The sequence below is a fragment of the Aotus nancymaae genome, unplaced genomic scaffold (genome assembly GCF_030222135.1).
Source record: "Aotus nancymaae isolate 86718 unplaced genomic scaffold, 86718_ANA_hifiasm-v0.15.2.pri h1tg000033l, whole genome shotgun sequence".
Lineage (NCBI taxonomy): Eukaryota > Metazoa > Chordata > Mammalia > Primates > Aotidae > Aotus > Aotus nancymaae.
Window position 1 is genome coordinate 4963239 of NW_026988447.1, and position 17491 is coordinate 4980729.

The following is a 17491-nucleotide window of genomic DNA, read 5'->3' on the forward strand; positions in this document are numbered from 1 at the left end:
TGAAGCTTAGTTTGGCTGGATATGAAATTCTGGGTTGAAAGTTGTTTTCTTTAAGGATGTTGAATATTGGCCCCCACTCCCTTCTAGCTTGTAGAGTTTCTGCCAAGAGATCCACTGTGAGTCTGATGGTCTTTCCTTTGTGAGTGACTCGACCTTTCTCTCTGGCTGTCCTCAGGACCTTTTCCTTCATTTCGACCCTGGTGAATCTGACGATTATGTGCCTTGGGGTTGCTCTGTTCTCTGTATTTCCTGGATTTGAATGTTGGCCTGCCTTGTTAGGTTGGGGAAGTCCTCCTGGATAATATCCTGAAGAGTGTTTTCCAACTTGAGTTCATTCTCCCTGTCACATTCAGGTACATCGATAAAGCGTAGATTAGGTTTTCTTCACATAACCCCATAGTTTTTGGAGGCTTTGTTCATTTTTTTTTACTCTTTTTTCTCTAATCTTGCCTTCTCATTTTATTTCATTGATTTATCTTCTGTCTCTGATATCCTTTCTTCTGCTTGATCAGTTTGGCAGTTGAAACTTGTGTATGCCTCATGAAGTTCTCGTGCTGTGTTTTTGAACTCCATGAAGTCATTTATGTTCTTCTCTAAGCTGGTTATTCTGGTTTGCATTTCATCTAACATTTTTTCATGGTTCTTAGTTTCTTTGCATTGGGTTAGAACATGGTCTTTTAACTGAGAGAAGTTTGTTATTACCCACCTCTGAAGCCTACTTCTGTCAATTCATCAAATTCATTCTCTGTCTTGTTTTGTTCCCTTGATGGTGAGGAGTTGTGATCCCTGGGAGGAGAAGAGGTGTTCTTGTCTTTGATGGTTTCATCCTTTTTGCACTGGTTTCTTCCCATCTTTGTGGATTTATCTCCCTTTGGTCTTTGAAGTTGGTGATTTCTGAAGGAATCTCTGAGTCAACATCCAGTCTGTTGAAGTTGGAGCTATATCTTTTTTGGCCTATAGAGGTGCTGTTTGGCTGTGTCAGATTCAGTCAGGTTGCTGGGTGGGTGGTCCTTCCCTGGAGTCTATTTGCAAGTGAGATTAGCCCCACCTACCCAATGGCCTCTCTCCTTCCCTGAACTCAATCTTCCTGGTTGGATCAAACTGATGTATTTGCTGCCAAGCTCTCTAGCGCATGAGATTCATTTTGAGTTTTGTGGGGGTGGGGCCTGCCAGACCTTATGGCCTGTTTTCCTGCTTTCAATTCTGCCTCTTTCTGTGGGACATGTCCATCCCCCTGGCATTAGTCCAAACTTCTACCAACAACTTGCAGCACCTGGCAGGAGCCATCGCTCAGGTCTGTACTGACAAATTGCGGCACCTGGTGGGAGCCGTTGCTCAGATTTTCATCAACAACCCACTGTGCCCCTCAGCCTGGTGGGGCTCTCATGGACCGTGGGTTGCAGGAGGGATGAGATATGCACGGGATCCAAATTGGAGCACCGAGTGAGTGAAGTCCCAGACCCTCTGAGCCAGCTGCACATTCCAGGTGGGGACGTGCCCAGCCCTGTCCCAGTTCATCCTCCCAGGTGGCTCTTGCCTTGTGACTCCTTCCCTGGGCTATTTTCAGTGCCCTACCAGTCCCACCAAAGTGAACTTGGGCACCTGACTTGGAATCATGAAGTCCTCTAGCCCTCTGCATCTCATTCTCATTTGCTGGGAGATGCATTCCTGTGTTGCCTCCTCTCGGCCATCTTGGCAGCCTCCCCCCGAACCTTCTTTCTTATATTAACTGAGTGCACTGAGTAAAACGCATTGCTAATTCTTTCTCTTTTTTTAAATTTATTCAATTGTAATAATTTTTAAGACAGACATTTAGACCATTTCTAATATAGTTTGTCTCTTGTTATACTTAGATTTCTTTTGTGCTTTCTGTTTACCTGCTTTACCTTTCTGAAAGATATCCATTATCTTAGATTTGACAACTTAAAATGCATGTAATATTTCTATACTCAAAAGTTAATCACAATGTTTTTCTTCCACCTGAGTGACATATATATCTTATACTCATTTAAATGAGATCACTCATTGCCATTTAAGTGGGTTTTCCAGTATTGAATATCAATTTTTTGAGTAATTTAGTCATTATTATTATCTTACATAGTATCTGTGTTCAGTTTTCATCTTCTAGAGCATTCTTTAGAAGTTATTTGAACAAAAATACATTAATAACAGAGCTCCTGTTCTATTTGTCCAAGCATGTCTTCGGCCCGTTTCTTGCATCTGAATGATATTTTGGCCAATTCAAATTCCAGTTTGCCGAATTTGCTCAGAACTTTGAAAAACTTTACTGAATTCTAGCTTCAGTATTTCTCTTTAAAAGTTTTCTACACTGAATAATTGTAATTATTCATGTGCCTCTCCTCTAATTTTACTTTAAATGTTTTATCTCTTTGGGGTGTGCAGCAGCTTTATTTCAATTTATTTAGGTGTGATTTAATTTTCTTTATCGTATTTGGAATTTGTAAAGGTTCCTGGAATCTGGTGATATATGCCAGTTTTCCCTTAAATTTTTTCTTCTCTACTCATTTTGGTCTGTTTTTCCCCTAAATTTTCTATTTATTTCATTTCATATTACTTTTGTTTAAACCTCCCTTAAATTTTTCCATTTCTTAATTCCTTTATTTTCTGTTTTGAAGAAAGCTTTTATATCTATTATCTAATGTACAGGAAAAATTTCAAATAATTTTCTTAATTATCTCTTCAGTTATATCTAGACAGGTGCTTAATCCCTGCTATCATTTTTTGAATTTAAATGATTATATGTACTATAAATATGAATTATATGTCTTTCTAATATCTATCACTTTATATAGTATTTTACTTTGCCATGTTTTATATATTGCTAATGTTTAAAAAATTTTTTATATATTTATCCTTTTCATCTGTAGCCAATATTTGTATTTTCTGGACTTTGACATTTCTAATTCAACTACTTCATGTTTACTCTGACTCTCTTTCATGGTTTTGTAATTCAGAACACAGTTCAGAACACAGTTCTGAATTACAAAACCATGAAAGAGAGTCAGAGTAAACACTGTGATCTTATATTTTGCTGCCTTAATCTGTGGAAATCCTGTGAGGTCCAGTATAGATGCTTGCTTGCTTCTACCAGGTGACCTAGGAATTAACTGGTTTCTTACTACATTTTTATGTTAATTTTCTAGCCTTTTATTTGACTGATGACACAGGTGATATAATTTGTAATCCAAAACCCATTTGATCATAGGCTCTGTGATATTGAATTCTAAATAAGACTTCTTCTTTTCTTTTTTTCTCACTAACATCTGAGGTCAGCATAGACTTACTTGCTTCAATTTCACTTCGTTTTTGTTTTTTTTTTTTGCAAGAAGGTTTAATTTCTATTTCGCCTTTCACTTATCCAGTAGCTGCTGAGGATCCTAGCTTTGGTTCAAATGGTTCCAAAGCATTATCTTCCATACCTGTAAGGCCATTAAATTTTCTGCACAATCCCCAAGAAGCAGTTAAAATATTGTCAACGATTCAGCTCTGTAACTTCAGCTGCTTTTTCACTTTGATCTCTGAGAATTTTACTTCTTTAGATGTTCTACCATCTAAAATAGTGTTGCCATATGTTTTTAATAGTTTCTGAAGAAGAATTTGGATACATTCCTAGCTAATACCTGGATCTCTTCTAATGAATTCACTTGCCTGCCAGCTCTCTCTACTAGAAATTTTTATTCATTTTAACATATCTTGATTTAGAGCCACAAGAAGAATTTTCATTCATTTTTCCTTTGTAACCTGCTTCCTAATCACTACTTTTACAACTTCTTATTAAATCTGTCTGCTTGGAGCCCATCCAACCTTGACAATGTAGCACTATTATTACTAATAATACTATATTCAGTGCTTAATATGAATCTAGGTGAAATTAAGTACTTTGCACATACTGATTCACTTAATCCTAGGAAATAATTACTATTATCATGTTGATTTTAACAATAAAAAATCTGAGCTAACGTGTAGGTGATAAAATGAGTAAACGATAAATTTAATATTTGAATCTGGAGATCTGTTTTCAGAGCCCAACCTCATAGTAACTATTCTATGTGATTTACTACTTCACACTCTACATTTTTTGATCTCCAAGGTTAATTTGATATTTAGCTTTTCAGTTCATCACTTTCCTTTAAAACCAGTTTCTGCCATAATTATATAAATTTCAAAATACACAGGACAACTCATCAAAAACATAGTGTCCATTGAAATTTTTTCAACAGCAGTAATTTTTACATCTAATTCACTCTATTACACACCTCAAAAATTCTACTCTGGACTTTGGCTGTTTTCTACATTTTCTTCTCTATAATCATAAACTCTAAATATACTCTGCTATTCTTTTATTGCTTTCACTATCTTATTCACAACAAACCTCACATTTAAGATAAGAGCAATTTGCACATGGAGAAGATTCATAACCTCTCCTTGCCTTAGTTTCCTCATCTGTAAACTAATGCTCCTTCTCCAAATGTTTTATAACCTAAAAAGATAGTATGTTTAAAGCTGTAACATAAATCATAGAGAATACATCTGATTCTGATTAAAGTCCTAAAATGCACTCTCAGTCCTAACATGCACTAACTTGTCTTTCTAGTACTTTAGCTATGTGTCATTTTACTTCTTTCATTGACCGGTTCTGCCTGCCATAATTATTTAGTTTATACAATTATTTAATTTATGTAATTGTAATTATTTACTTTGTATAATTTACTTGTTTATATTCTGACAATTGCTGGCTCTCAGAGAAGTATCACAGTGGACTGCATAAAAAACAATTGGACCAAATAATGAACAGAAAATCCTTATTTTTGAAAGTGTTTTTCATACTAGCATGATAAATTTTATATTTATATGTTCTGTGTTTTACTTACTCTAATAAATTATTTGAGGATTTGGGATTAAAATATAACACATTATAATTTCCTTCACTTAAAATAATGATAAATAACATCCTGTTGGTATTTTTTGCAGTATATTTGTTTCCAGGAACAGAGTACTGATTTTAAAGCATTTGCCTGTATTTTTGAAAATATCAATATGGTAAAGCAAGTCTAGATTAATAAAATAAATGATCTTGTATCAGACTCTTTGTATAATATCAAAAAAGGCAATCATGTTTTTTATAACAAACATTTGGAAATTTGACAAGCATAAAACATTTGCCTGGCATGACCATTGGTTTTTTTCTTGTAATCAAGTAAATATTTATAGCAAATATACCTTATAGTTTAAGAATAGTTTTAAAATCTTTATATTGATAGCATAGAAATACTTGTGTAATTTTAGTCTTTAGTTACATATTTTTAAGGAAAAAATCAAACTATACTTTTTTCTTGATATTTTGTGGCATACCACAGACCTATTTAAAAACTTTGACCCAAATAATCTGTCAGTTTATATTAATTTCAAAAATAAGGATTCGATTTTCTAATTGTCATTTATATATAGTGGGAATTATGAGAGTGCTTTGGATAACAGGAGGAATGATCAGAGGATTTAAGGCCCTAATATTAATTTATTCACTTATCATGGAATTTCATTCTCATTTTTATGAAAAGATATTAGCTGGAGTGCAGTGTCATGATCTCGGCTCACTGGCCTTGATCTCCCAGGCTCAGGTGATTTTTTGACTTCAGCCTTCCAGTAGCTAAGATTACAGACACATAATATGACACCCAGCACATTTTTTATATTTTTTTGTAGAGAGAAAGTTTTGCCATATTGCCCAGGCTGGTCTCCAACTTCTGAACTCAAGCAATCTGCCCACCTCAGCCTCCCCAAGTTCTGAGATTACAGGCATGAACCACTATTAGCCATTTTTAATGCAAAAGGGAATATGAACATAATGGAAGTTTTGTACAATATGGAGAAACTGTTTTCATCAATTGTCAGGATGCATTTAAATCTACATGACTCATACTCCAGTTTCACAGCCTACTGAAGATAGGAAATCATAACAGAAATTCAGCACTTCAACTCAAATATCCCTTAGATTCCTCTTCTGGGGCTAGTAACATCAGCATTCCATCTATCTGTCCATTTATTTATTTATTTGTGACTATGGGAAAACATGATTCTTCACTTTCTAGGGGGTTTTATTTTGTGATATGAGATAGACTTAGTTTCATATTTTACTTTTCCCCGAGGAAGAAGCTAGACTGATTAAAATCTTGCCTACAGTATTCTCAAGAATGTGAGTTTTCGGTTTGCTCTTCTCACAGTGTTGTGCACATACCTAAAGAAATACTTGGTGATTGATATTATTTTTATAAAGCGTGGCTTTTCCCCCATGATTTAAATGCTATAGTATAGTTCTGTTTTGTTTCTGTTGTAACTTAAAATTGGTCAGCAAGTGATATTTTATTACTGCTGACATGGTAGCAACAATGAAGTAGGATCCAAACTTTTTGTGTTGTTTTAAATTAACACATTAAACCCAAAGTTCAGGGAAGTATATATCCTGTTGCAGTACAGTAAACTGTATTCAAATGAGAGTTTTATGAAACTGCTAAGAGTGAGTTCACATATTTCTGTACATTTTATCTATTTCCTTCAAAGTTAGAACAGTTTCAAGCTTCCACTGGTTTTCTGATAATGTGATAAAGTGATATTTAGCTTAATCAGGTCTGTGGCAAGGCAGAGACCCATATTTATAATTAGATGCTGCTGTTTTTGACTTGCATCTTCTGAGACATCTAACTTGTTCGAAGTTGGATACAATTGCATTCACCTAAAGCATTAATTTTAGATTTTCATCATTTGCAAACCTACACAATGACCTAGGTGTATAGATATTTCTGACAGCATGTAAGCTCACCTGTAATTTCTCTTAGTGTGATGGATGCAGGCAAGGCATTTAGATCAGCCTCAACTCATGTGTAATTACATTTGTATGTGCTGTCAATGACTGGACTACAATGTATTGAAGGTGAAGAATTTTTACTGAGCTTTAGGCCCCTAACATCAGATTCTTCAGGGCCCTGCAGATAGTTATAAAAAATAATGGTATTTGTTATATATTACAGAACTGATTGCTCTTCACTGGTTCCTTCTTTCAAATTCCTCTCAAGATTTATTTTATTTTAGAAATTGAGACAGGGTGTTGTAGTAGGTTTTATTTGCAGTCGTGACTTCATTTACCACCTACACATGAATGACTTTTGTATTTATAACTCCACCCCAGATATCTCTTCTGAGTTCCATACCTATATAGCCAACAGACTCCATAAACTAATCTCTAGAATATCTCATGATTCTAGCCAAATTCTATGACTTCACCATAGCCAAAACTGTACCAATGAATCAGGAACACTGAGAGAATGCTTCTCACTTTAGTGAAGGTATCCTTAGCCAACTGTTTTTCAAGCTAGAAACCTTATAATCTTGATGATAGTCTGCTTATTAAATAAGCTGCCTTCATCAAGTCCACTCTATCACATTCATTAAATACCTCTCAAATTAATCAACTTCGCTCCCCTTACAGCCTCACTCCATTAGTTCAAAGTTTCATCAAGGCAGATCTCCTCTTAATGCTAGTAACCTCCTGGTTTACGAGGTTTCTACACATATCTTTATGAAACCACCTAACTAGTTAGGTTACTAAACATATGTTTATCTGTTTTAACCAATACCATCATTACACTCATGCATAGAGATCAAATGAAAATGTAAATCTGAGCATGTCAATTTTCTTCTTTTTAACTCTCAAAGTTTTCTCATGACTTGGAGAATAAAAACACAAGTTTTTATCTTTATTCAAAATTCTACATCATGGGCCAATTTGGGTGTATTTTCCACATGCTCTCTCTTTTTTTCCTTTAATTTACAAAACCTTCTTAGAAGTTTCTCAAAAATGCGGTGACCAGTGCTATTTCAAGTTTTTACCAATATGTTATTTACCTCCATGGCTGTAATCTATCATTTCTTCCCTTTGGTAATTTTATTTGGCCTTCAGTTCACAGCTCAAGTGTTACACCCTTAAAGAGGTCTTCATTAAGCTTAGGACTGAAGCAGGTGCTTGAGTTACATGGCCACATAGTTTCTTACGGTTTTCCTTCATAGCTCTCATCACGGTTTACAATTTAAACTTGGCAGTTTTAACCTACTCTGTTTATTATATGCGGATTTAAATTTCCTGTGGCCTGAATTCTATCTGTTGTATCCATCATTGAATTTTTGGTTCCAATTAATTGCCTGGAACCAACAAATACGTGTTCACTGGTAAATATTTTGCGTGAAAATTTCTTGAACTGTTACTGGCCTGGTTCTTGTTCACAGCTACCTATATGCCATAATTTACATAAAATTAATGACTGTAGTCCTGAAACTGGGATTTTGGACTCCCAAATGACCTACAACATGACGATTATTAGATTACTCACCCATGATTGTGTCGGGTCAGAATATAATAAAGTGATTTTCTTTTTCTCTCATATTGTTTTTTCCTAAAGTTGCTGCTGTATCTCCATTTATATCAGCATGGAACGATATGTGCTTATATGGTTCTGTTAAAGTTATCATTTTACACTTGATCTATTTCTTCTATTTAATTTTCAAAAGAGAAATATGTTGTTTAGTAAAGAAGAGAGAAAGAAGATGGGGAGTTGAGAAGGAATTTTTTAAATGTGCACTACAAGTTTTGCATGCTATTACTTGATTAATATTCTTGTGAGATATTCTCCTCGATAATCAGATCCCAAACCAATTTTCTACATGAACTACACAGCAAAGGTCATAGGAAATGTCCTCAAAGTTCTACTTCTATCTCACAGTAGTAAAAGAAGGGCAGTGCATTGTGATGCAGATTTGCTGCAGTGTTCACCCTGGTTCTCCAGCAGAGGGTTTCCAATGAATATCATTATCCTGCTCATAAAAAGAAGCACACCTAGTAATGGTTGAGAAACTACCCACAGTAAGATGAAAAGCCCTCCCAGCTAGGAAACCCAATCACCTGACATTTGAATGTTTGGAAATTACCAACAGGTGCAAGGAAGCAAGACAATAAAGATATTAGGTTACAGTTTAAGGAATCAGAAGAAAAAGAGTTTAGTATTACCTCTGCGAGATGTTGAACTGGGCTTGGTATTTAACAAAGATTATATATTTGAGAGCAATAATAAAATATGGAAGGCTATGGAAATGTGTACACATTTTAGAAACATCAAAAAAAATCTGAAGGGTCTCTCTCTAAAAAGAATATAGTAAATGAGGCAGTTTCATGTTATTATGGGCTTTCCAAAAAAATCTTGAAGTAAAAATGTATGTATTTTAAACGATTTGATGTATATTAGATATTTTACTAATTATTTTACTTTCTAAGACATTATTCTGATATGGTGTCTCAAAGATAGATTCAAATTTAATTTATAAATGATTCTCAATGAAATATATTTGTATAATCTAATGTGTACTAAATAATAAACCTCAAGGATTTTTAACGAGTAACTTTTGTCATCTCAAGGAAAATACAATTTAGACCTAAATATCTAGGATAATAAAATGCTCTGAAGGATCTTGGTAATCTGTTTGACTTTTGAATGAACAATGAACATACAAGAGGCAGACTTACCTTGTTTCCATATGATTTCAAGAGGTATATCAAGATGGGCAGTCCATATGTAATATTTTGTTATTGCCAGCATTTATTAAGTTTCTATCATTACACAAGGATATTAATTTTGAAGTAAATACCCTTTACTGACTTTTAAAAAATCAGTGATCACTTATTACTTATTTTAAACTATAACTGAATTGCTATCTAAAATAATAGTGTATTATTCTGACACTTAAAATGTTACAATCTTTTGCATAATGATACCAATTATAAACTCTGTACAAAATGTAAAATAAAACTACTTGAGGGCTCTGAAGAGTGAATAAACAGAGATTTTGGAGAAGAGTTAAACCTTAAATAGAGTGAATCACATAAATTTGTTTCCTGTTTCAGGACACTGGTGGCTGGGTGTCCAAAACTACAATAGAGTCCAGCTGTACTTCTGGCTGGAAGAACCAGAGAAAGGAGCCTGGTCACTAAAATGATCCAGAAACCCTGTAAAGGAGAAAGCCACCAAGAAAGAAACTCCAACAAGTTTGCCCAGATTGTATGCATGTGCAGGGTAAACAGAAAGCAGTCTGATTTGAGATCTGAGTTCCTACCTACCAAAGGTATGGCAGAAATTTTGCTCAAATGTAGATTTCGCTACAAAAAATATCAACTTCCTTCAGAAAAACATAAAACAATTCAGAATACCCACAATGCAACATTCACAAAGTTGAGAATATAATCCAAAATAAACCAACATAAGAAAAGCCAGATAAGTAGAATCATTATCAAGGAAAAAAAAAAATGAACAGACTTTAAAATGACCTATGTTGATGTTATGAGACGAGAACTTTAAAGGAGATTCCTGTCATCGAGGAAAATGAATTAAATACCGAAAAATATTCTTAAAGAAATAGAAACAATCTAAAATATTTTAATACGGAATATTTTAAATGGGAAAAACACAATTTCTAAAATAAAATCTTTAAAGCCAGAGTGTAATGGGAGAAAGAGATCTTCGACAAAAGTTTCAGAAGTTTGAATATAGATTATTTGTGATAATATTATCCAATCTAAAAGCAAGAGAGAAAAATTAATAAAATAGTCGGAGTCCCTGGAACCAGTGAATATTTTGTCTCCTGTAGGTTTTGATAATTTTATTCATTCATCTATAAATGGGCAACTGAAGGGCCAAAAAAAAAAAAAAAAAAGAAAGAAAGAAAAATAAGAGAATTGAACGAATTAAATGTTTCTATAAACATTTGCTGAATATCCCAAGATTTGAAGCAAAATAGACTTACAGATTCAAGAAGCTCAATTCAGTCTAAATGGAAATAATTAGGAACACATACACATACATACACATACACCCCAGCAAAACTGAAAACCAACAATTCTTGAACTCAGTTGGAGAAAATAACACGTCAAACATAAAGAAGCAATGATATGGAGCGCGGTGGCTTAGGCCTGTAATCCCACCACTTTAGGAGGCCGAGGTGGGCGGATCACCTGAGGTCAGGAGTTCAAGACCAGGGTGGCAACACGGTAAAAACCCATCTCTACTAAAAAAATACATAATTAGCCAAGTGTCATGGCAAGGGCCTGTAATCCCAGCTACTAGGGAGGCTGAGGCAGGAGAATTGCTTGAACCCAGGAGACAGGGATCGAGCCACTGCACACCAGCCTGGGCTGCAACAGTTGAAACTCCATCTCAAAAAACAAGAACCAATGATTCTAATGATCTCTGAGTTTGCTGAAGAAACTGTGTAGGCCAAAAGAGCAGGAAAAAAATGTAAGTTTTAAAAATATATAAATAAAGTGAACTAGGCAGATTCGAATACACAATGTCTAAGAGAACTTGTTGCTACCAGACACACAGTATGAGAAAAAAGTTAAACTTCTTGACACTGAATTAATTATCCCAGAGGAAAATTATCTTCAAGAATGACTAATGAACATGACTGGTGTGTGTGTGTGTGTGTGTGTGTGTGTGTGTGTGTGTGTGTAGGGAATATATATACAATCTTATGAAATGAAACTGTAAATAAGACCTGAAGTGCTCCAGATGAGATGAGCTATCTGTCACTGGTGAAGCCACCCAAATTTGTGGAACAGAACCAAGTGGCCATGGGGGTTGGGTGTTGAGAGAAGAGCAGTTGCACAGCCTTTGTTCTCAGAAAGACAGCTTTGGACAAACTTTCTGTTTTATGCTCCTGGGCCAGAACAGTTCTTGTAACCAAAGCTAAGATAAACCAGCAAGAAATCCCCACTCTCCATAGCAAGTTGTTTGGAAGAAACATCTGACAGAGACTTCTGGTTTGGGAATTGGAAACTACCCAATCAGGGCTCAACTATTGTGACTAATTTGAATACTTTATTTGCATAAACAAACCTGATTAAGAACAATGGCAGAAACTTCCTCTATTTAGGCCAGACTCTTCATTCTTTGGAGAGCATGCTTTCACTTGTCCTGAAGGTTTTGCTTTTTCAATCTGTAGATTGTTTTGGTTTTTTATAAAAAATATATCTCTTCCTTTTTTCTCCAAAAATCTCAGAATTTCAGACTCTTTTCTTAACAATCCCAATTAGAATAAAAGCACACTTTCTTAAAGTGACAGGTAAATTCTAAAATGGATATAAAACACATAAACTTACAACTTAAAATACACAGTGAATTTAGAACAGAAGAACGAAGTCAGAGAAAAAACATTACATATGAGTTTAAGATATAAAGTTATGGTAATCAGGACTCTAGGTTCACAGACTTTTTCTGAAAGAAAGAATATACTTTAGGTTACACAAGTCATCTGTACAGTCACTCACAATTACTCAACTCTGTCATTGTAGCAGGAAAGCAACATAAACAAATGCATAAACAAATAAGCTTATTTTCCGATACAACTTTATTTACAAAAATTGGCAGCAGACTCAATTTGCTTATGGGCCATAGTTTGCTGCTCTTGATTAAGACTGTGGAATTGACAAACGGATAGACCTATATAAGTTGGTGGAAAATGTCCAGACTCCAGAATAGAGCCACTCATATATAGTTAACCAATTTTCAACACAGATGCTAAAGCAATTTATTGGTAAACATTTGGTAGTAATGTCTCTATGTAGTTATATTGTCTTTTCCTAAGTAATGGTGTTGAATATCACTTGTCTTTCAAGGACTTCATTGAACTATCTGATCAAATCTATGTTTTTTTGTTGAATATTTAAAGAGACTGACAAGACAAATATTTAATATAGAATGGAGCAACTGGAACCCTATATATTGATGATAGGAATGTGAACCCTTCACTGTTTTAAAAAATGTTTTGGTAATTTCTTAAAATAGTAAATAAATACCTACTGTATAAGCTGGCAATTCTACACCTAGCTACTTACCCAAGGGACATAGAAAAAACTATGTACAAACAAAGACTTGTAAATGAATGTATATAAGATATATATATATATAATAGCCAAACCTGTAAAAATACTTCTATCTACTGACTGATGAAGGGATAAACCATCTATGTTACATCCATAAGTTGAATAATACTGAGCAATAAAAAGACAAAGCTCTGAAACAATCAAAATAGGGATGAACGTCAAAACCATTATGCAGACTGAAAGAAGTCAGAGGCATATAAATTTCTAGAAAATGTGATGCGACCTAGAGTGACAGAAAGATAATCAGTTGCTTATGACTCAGCCTAGGAGGAAGGGTGGTTTGTAATGAGACATAAGGGACTTTGTAGGGGCATCGTACATGTTCTACATCTTTCGTGTGGTGGTTTTATAGTCATAAACAAAAATAAAATTCCTCACATATTTATTTTAAATGAATGTAGTTTTCATAATGAATATATTATTTCTATGTGAATATTGTTTAGGAAGATGTCAATAACATAATTTGATGCAACATAGATAAACATTATTGCAGTTATTTCTAATGCAGTATTTGAGAGAACTCTTGAGGAGCAATCAACAATTCATAGTGGAATAAAATTTGTTGTGCTAAATTTGAGAGTCTGGACTTTATTGATTGCATTGGTAATAAAGAAGCTCCATTTGTGTAACAGTGTGCAGGAAACAAATCACAGTACAGCCTTCCTGTGGTATGCACAGGGGATTGGTTCTAGGACTCCTCATGAATACCAAAATCTATGGATCCTCAGTCCCTTATATAAAGTGGTGTAGTGTTCGCATATAACCTATGCACATTCTCCTATATATTTTAAATCATCTCTAGATTGCTTATACTACCTAATACAATGTAAATGTTATGAAAATAGTTATTGCACTATATTATTTAGGAAATAATGACGAGAGAAATAAAAGTTTGTTCATCTTTAGTACATACACAACTATCCACATTTTTTTCTGAATACTTTTGACAAAAAGTTAACTTTATAAATGCAGAACCCAGAAATAGAAGTGGTTGACTGTAATTTAGAAAAGGAACATTTAATATAAAGAATAGTTGGCTTGTAACAAGAAATTAGACTATTATTAACTAGTAACGTAATTAGTTACAAGGACAAAGAAACTCAAAGTAATACAGGATTAGCAGTTCTACAGAAGGAGCAGTGAGATTTTATAGAACAAGATCTTATAGAACAGCAATCTGATGGCAAGAATTTTCTTACCTAGAATGGCAGATAAAGACAATACAGTACTGTGCCAATTGTTTGGAAAAAAAAAATTACAGTTCAATTTTATCTTGCATAAGTTTATCTTAATTGATTAACAGCCCATCTTAGTTCTTGATATAGTTTGAATATTTATCCCTTCCAAATCTCATGTTAAAGGAAAAGAGACGGTTAATACAGTTATTTGTGTGTATTATCACCATAAACAGAGCAGACAGATGTGTACTAGCACAACACCCGATTTAAAAATCTATGCACAAATGCCTTGCTTTCTAGCTGTCCTTACTTAGAGCTGATTCCGTTCTTATAGGCAGCCTTATATTTCTAGTTTTTTATATCTGTTTACTCAGACCAAAAATATGTATCATTCTGTTACATGTTATTTTATGTACTAAAGTAGATGAGTTGTTTGCCATTCTGGAGTAACAGAATCCTAACTGTCCTCAAGAGATATCCAATGTAATCTAACATCTTTATATCATAACCTGATTCTATGACATTTTTCACACACAACTCTGGCTTTATTCTGTAATAGTCAAGTCTCCTAAAAGGGCCCCTTATTTTCATTACCCTGCTTTATTTTAAACCTACCCTCTCATATTCTACCTTTTATGTGTTTTAGAAATACTCATTTCATGTGCATCAAGATTAATATTTGTCTGAAACATTGGTTACAGCAATGAATCATTAACAATATTGTGCCATATATTATAAACATTGTTTTTTTAATTCAATCATTTAAAAGTTCATTCATTCAATAATCTTTTATTTAGAGTCAATTTCCACTTAGGTCTGGTCTTAATAATAGCTATTATGCTTCTTCTTTCATTTATAAAGTACATCTATGAAATGTCATCTATAATATCAAGGTGAGTTCTTTAAGAATGATTTAAAAAATAATACTAAAGTAATCTGATCAAACAAAAAGGAATCATGGTAAGCATACCTTTCATTAGACAGACAGAACACTTGTTCACAAGCATACTAGAGAATCACCTCATATAACTTAGAGAATGTCAACAGTAAATATCAGTCAAAATAGTAAATAGAGAATTAGTGGTAAATATGGCAATGTCTTTTGAGTTGAAACTCTTTTTGACAGTTTCTATGACTTTTCCAATTCCACTAGACCATCAACTAAATTGACCACTTGCATATTTAATAAATCTCTGCAAATATACACACTTATTAAAGATCTAGAAAAAAATCACTTCTCTTTTCCAGTCTTCAATGCTTTCTTCTCTAAGATAAAAAGGTATAGATAGATGTGATGAAAACTAAACAGTTTAGTGTAGTGATTAATCACTCACAAATATTAATTTAAATAATTGCTAAGAATTACCTGTTTTTAGTAACACACTAAGGTTGCCTTTTGTTTGTTGTTGTTGTTTTAAATTTATTCATTATACTTTAAGTTCTGGGATACATGTGCAGATTGTGCAGGTTTGTTACATAGGTATACACGTGCCATGGTGATAGTTTGCTGCATCCATTGCCCTGTTATCTACATTAGGTATTTCTCCTAATGCTATCCCTCCCCAGTCCCACCACCCCCTGCTATTCCTCCCCTAGGCCCCCAACCCTCAGGTCCAGGTGTGTAATGTTCCCTTCCCTGTATCCCAGTGTTCTCATTGTTCAACACCCACTTATGAGTGAAAACGTGATGTTTGATTTGCTGTTCTTGTGTCAGTTTGCTGAGGATGATGGTCTCCAGTTTCATCAGTGTTCCTGCAATGGACATGAACTCATCTTTTTTTGTGGCTGCATAGTATTCCATGGTGTGTATGTTCCACAATTTCTTTATCCAGTCTATCATTGAGGGGCATTTGGGTTGATTCCAAGTCTTTGCTATTGTGAACAGTGCCACAGTAAACATATATGTGCATGTGTCTTTATAACAGAATGATTTATAATCCTTTGAGTATATACCCAGTAATGTGACTGCTGGATCAAATGGTATTTCTATTTCCAGATCCTTAAGGAATCGCCACACTATCTTCCACAATGACTGAATTAATTTACACTCCCACTAACAGTGTAAAAGTGTTCTTATTTCTCCGCATTCACTCCAGCATCTGTTGTCTCCTGATGTTTTAATAATCGCCATTCTAACTGGTGTGAGATGGTATCTCAATGTGGTTTTGATTTGCATTTCTCTAATGACCAGTGATGATGAGCTTTTTTTCATCTTTGCTGGCTGCATACATGTCTCTTTTGAAAAGTGTCTGTTCATATCCTTTGCCCACTTTTCAGTGGGGTTGTTTGTTTTCTTGTAAATCTGTTTTAGTTCTTTGTAGATTCTGGATATTAGCCCTTTGTCAGATGGGTAGATTGCAAAAACTTTTTCCCATTCTGTTGGTTGCCAGTTCACTATATTGGTAGTTTGTTTCACTGTGCAGAAGCTCTGCAGTTTAATTAGATCCTATTTGTCTATTTTGGCTTTTGTTACCATTGCTTTTGGTGTTTCAGTCATGAAGTTCTTGCCCATGTCTATGTTCTAAATGGTATTGCCTAGGTTTTCTTCTAGAATTTTTATGGTGTTAGGCCTCATGTTTAAATCTTTAATCTATCTAGAGTTATTTTTTGTATAAGGTGTAAGGAAGGGATCCGGTTTCAGTTTTCTGCATATGACTAGCCAGTTTTCCCAACACCATTTATTAAATAGGGAATCCTTTCCCCATTGCTTGTTTTTGTCTGGTTTGTCAAAGATCAGATGGTTGTAGATGTGTGGCATTCGTTCTGAGGCCTCTGTTCTGTTCCATTGGTCTATATCTCTGTTTTGGTAGCAGTACCATGCTGTTTTGAGTATAGTAGCATTGTTTGAAGTCAGGTAGCATGATGCCCCCAGCTTTGTATCTTTTTTTTTTTTTTTTTTGCTTAGGATTGTCTTGGATATGTGGGCTCTTTTTTCATTCCATATGGAGTCTTGTTCTGTTGCTCAGGCTGGAGTACAGTGGTGCAATCTGGGCTCATTGTAACCTTTGTCTCCCCACGTTCAAGCAGTTGTCCTGGCTCAGCCTCCCAAGTAGCTGGGATTACAGGTATGTGCCACCAAGCCCAGTTATTTTTTATTTTTTTTTTTTTGTAGGAACCGTTTTACCATGTTGGCTAGGCTGGTCTGGAACTCCTGACCTTCTGATCCTTCAACTTCAGCCTCCCAAAGTGCTGGGATTATAGGCATGAACCACCACACCCCACCAGCGTTTTTTTTTTTTTTTTTTTTTAACAGTGATTATTGCAGGTAATGGCAGAGATATGGCAATGGTAAATGAGATTAAATGATAAATGA

The 17491-nt window shown here is 34.5% G+C and overlaps 1 long non-coding RNA gene across 3 annotated transcripts in view; it reads left to right on the plus strand.

Moving 5' to 3' along the window:
* Positions 1 to 1178: 1178 nt before the first annotated feature.
* Positions 1179 to 17491, plus strand: part of LOC105720468 (uncharacterized) — a 39283-nt gene continuing 22970 nt past the window's right edge. For 2 of the 3 annotated variants that reach the window (XR_010345314.1, XR_010345315.1), the window contains exons 1-2: positions 1179 to 1443; positions 9968 to 10185. This is a non-coding gene — a long non-coding RNA (uncharacterized LOC105720468). Of the gene's footprint in view, positions 1487 to 9967; positions 10186 to 17491 lie in introns of all 3 variants that reach the window. The other variant, XR_001108151.2, reaches the window with a different exon arrangement.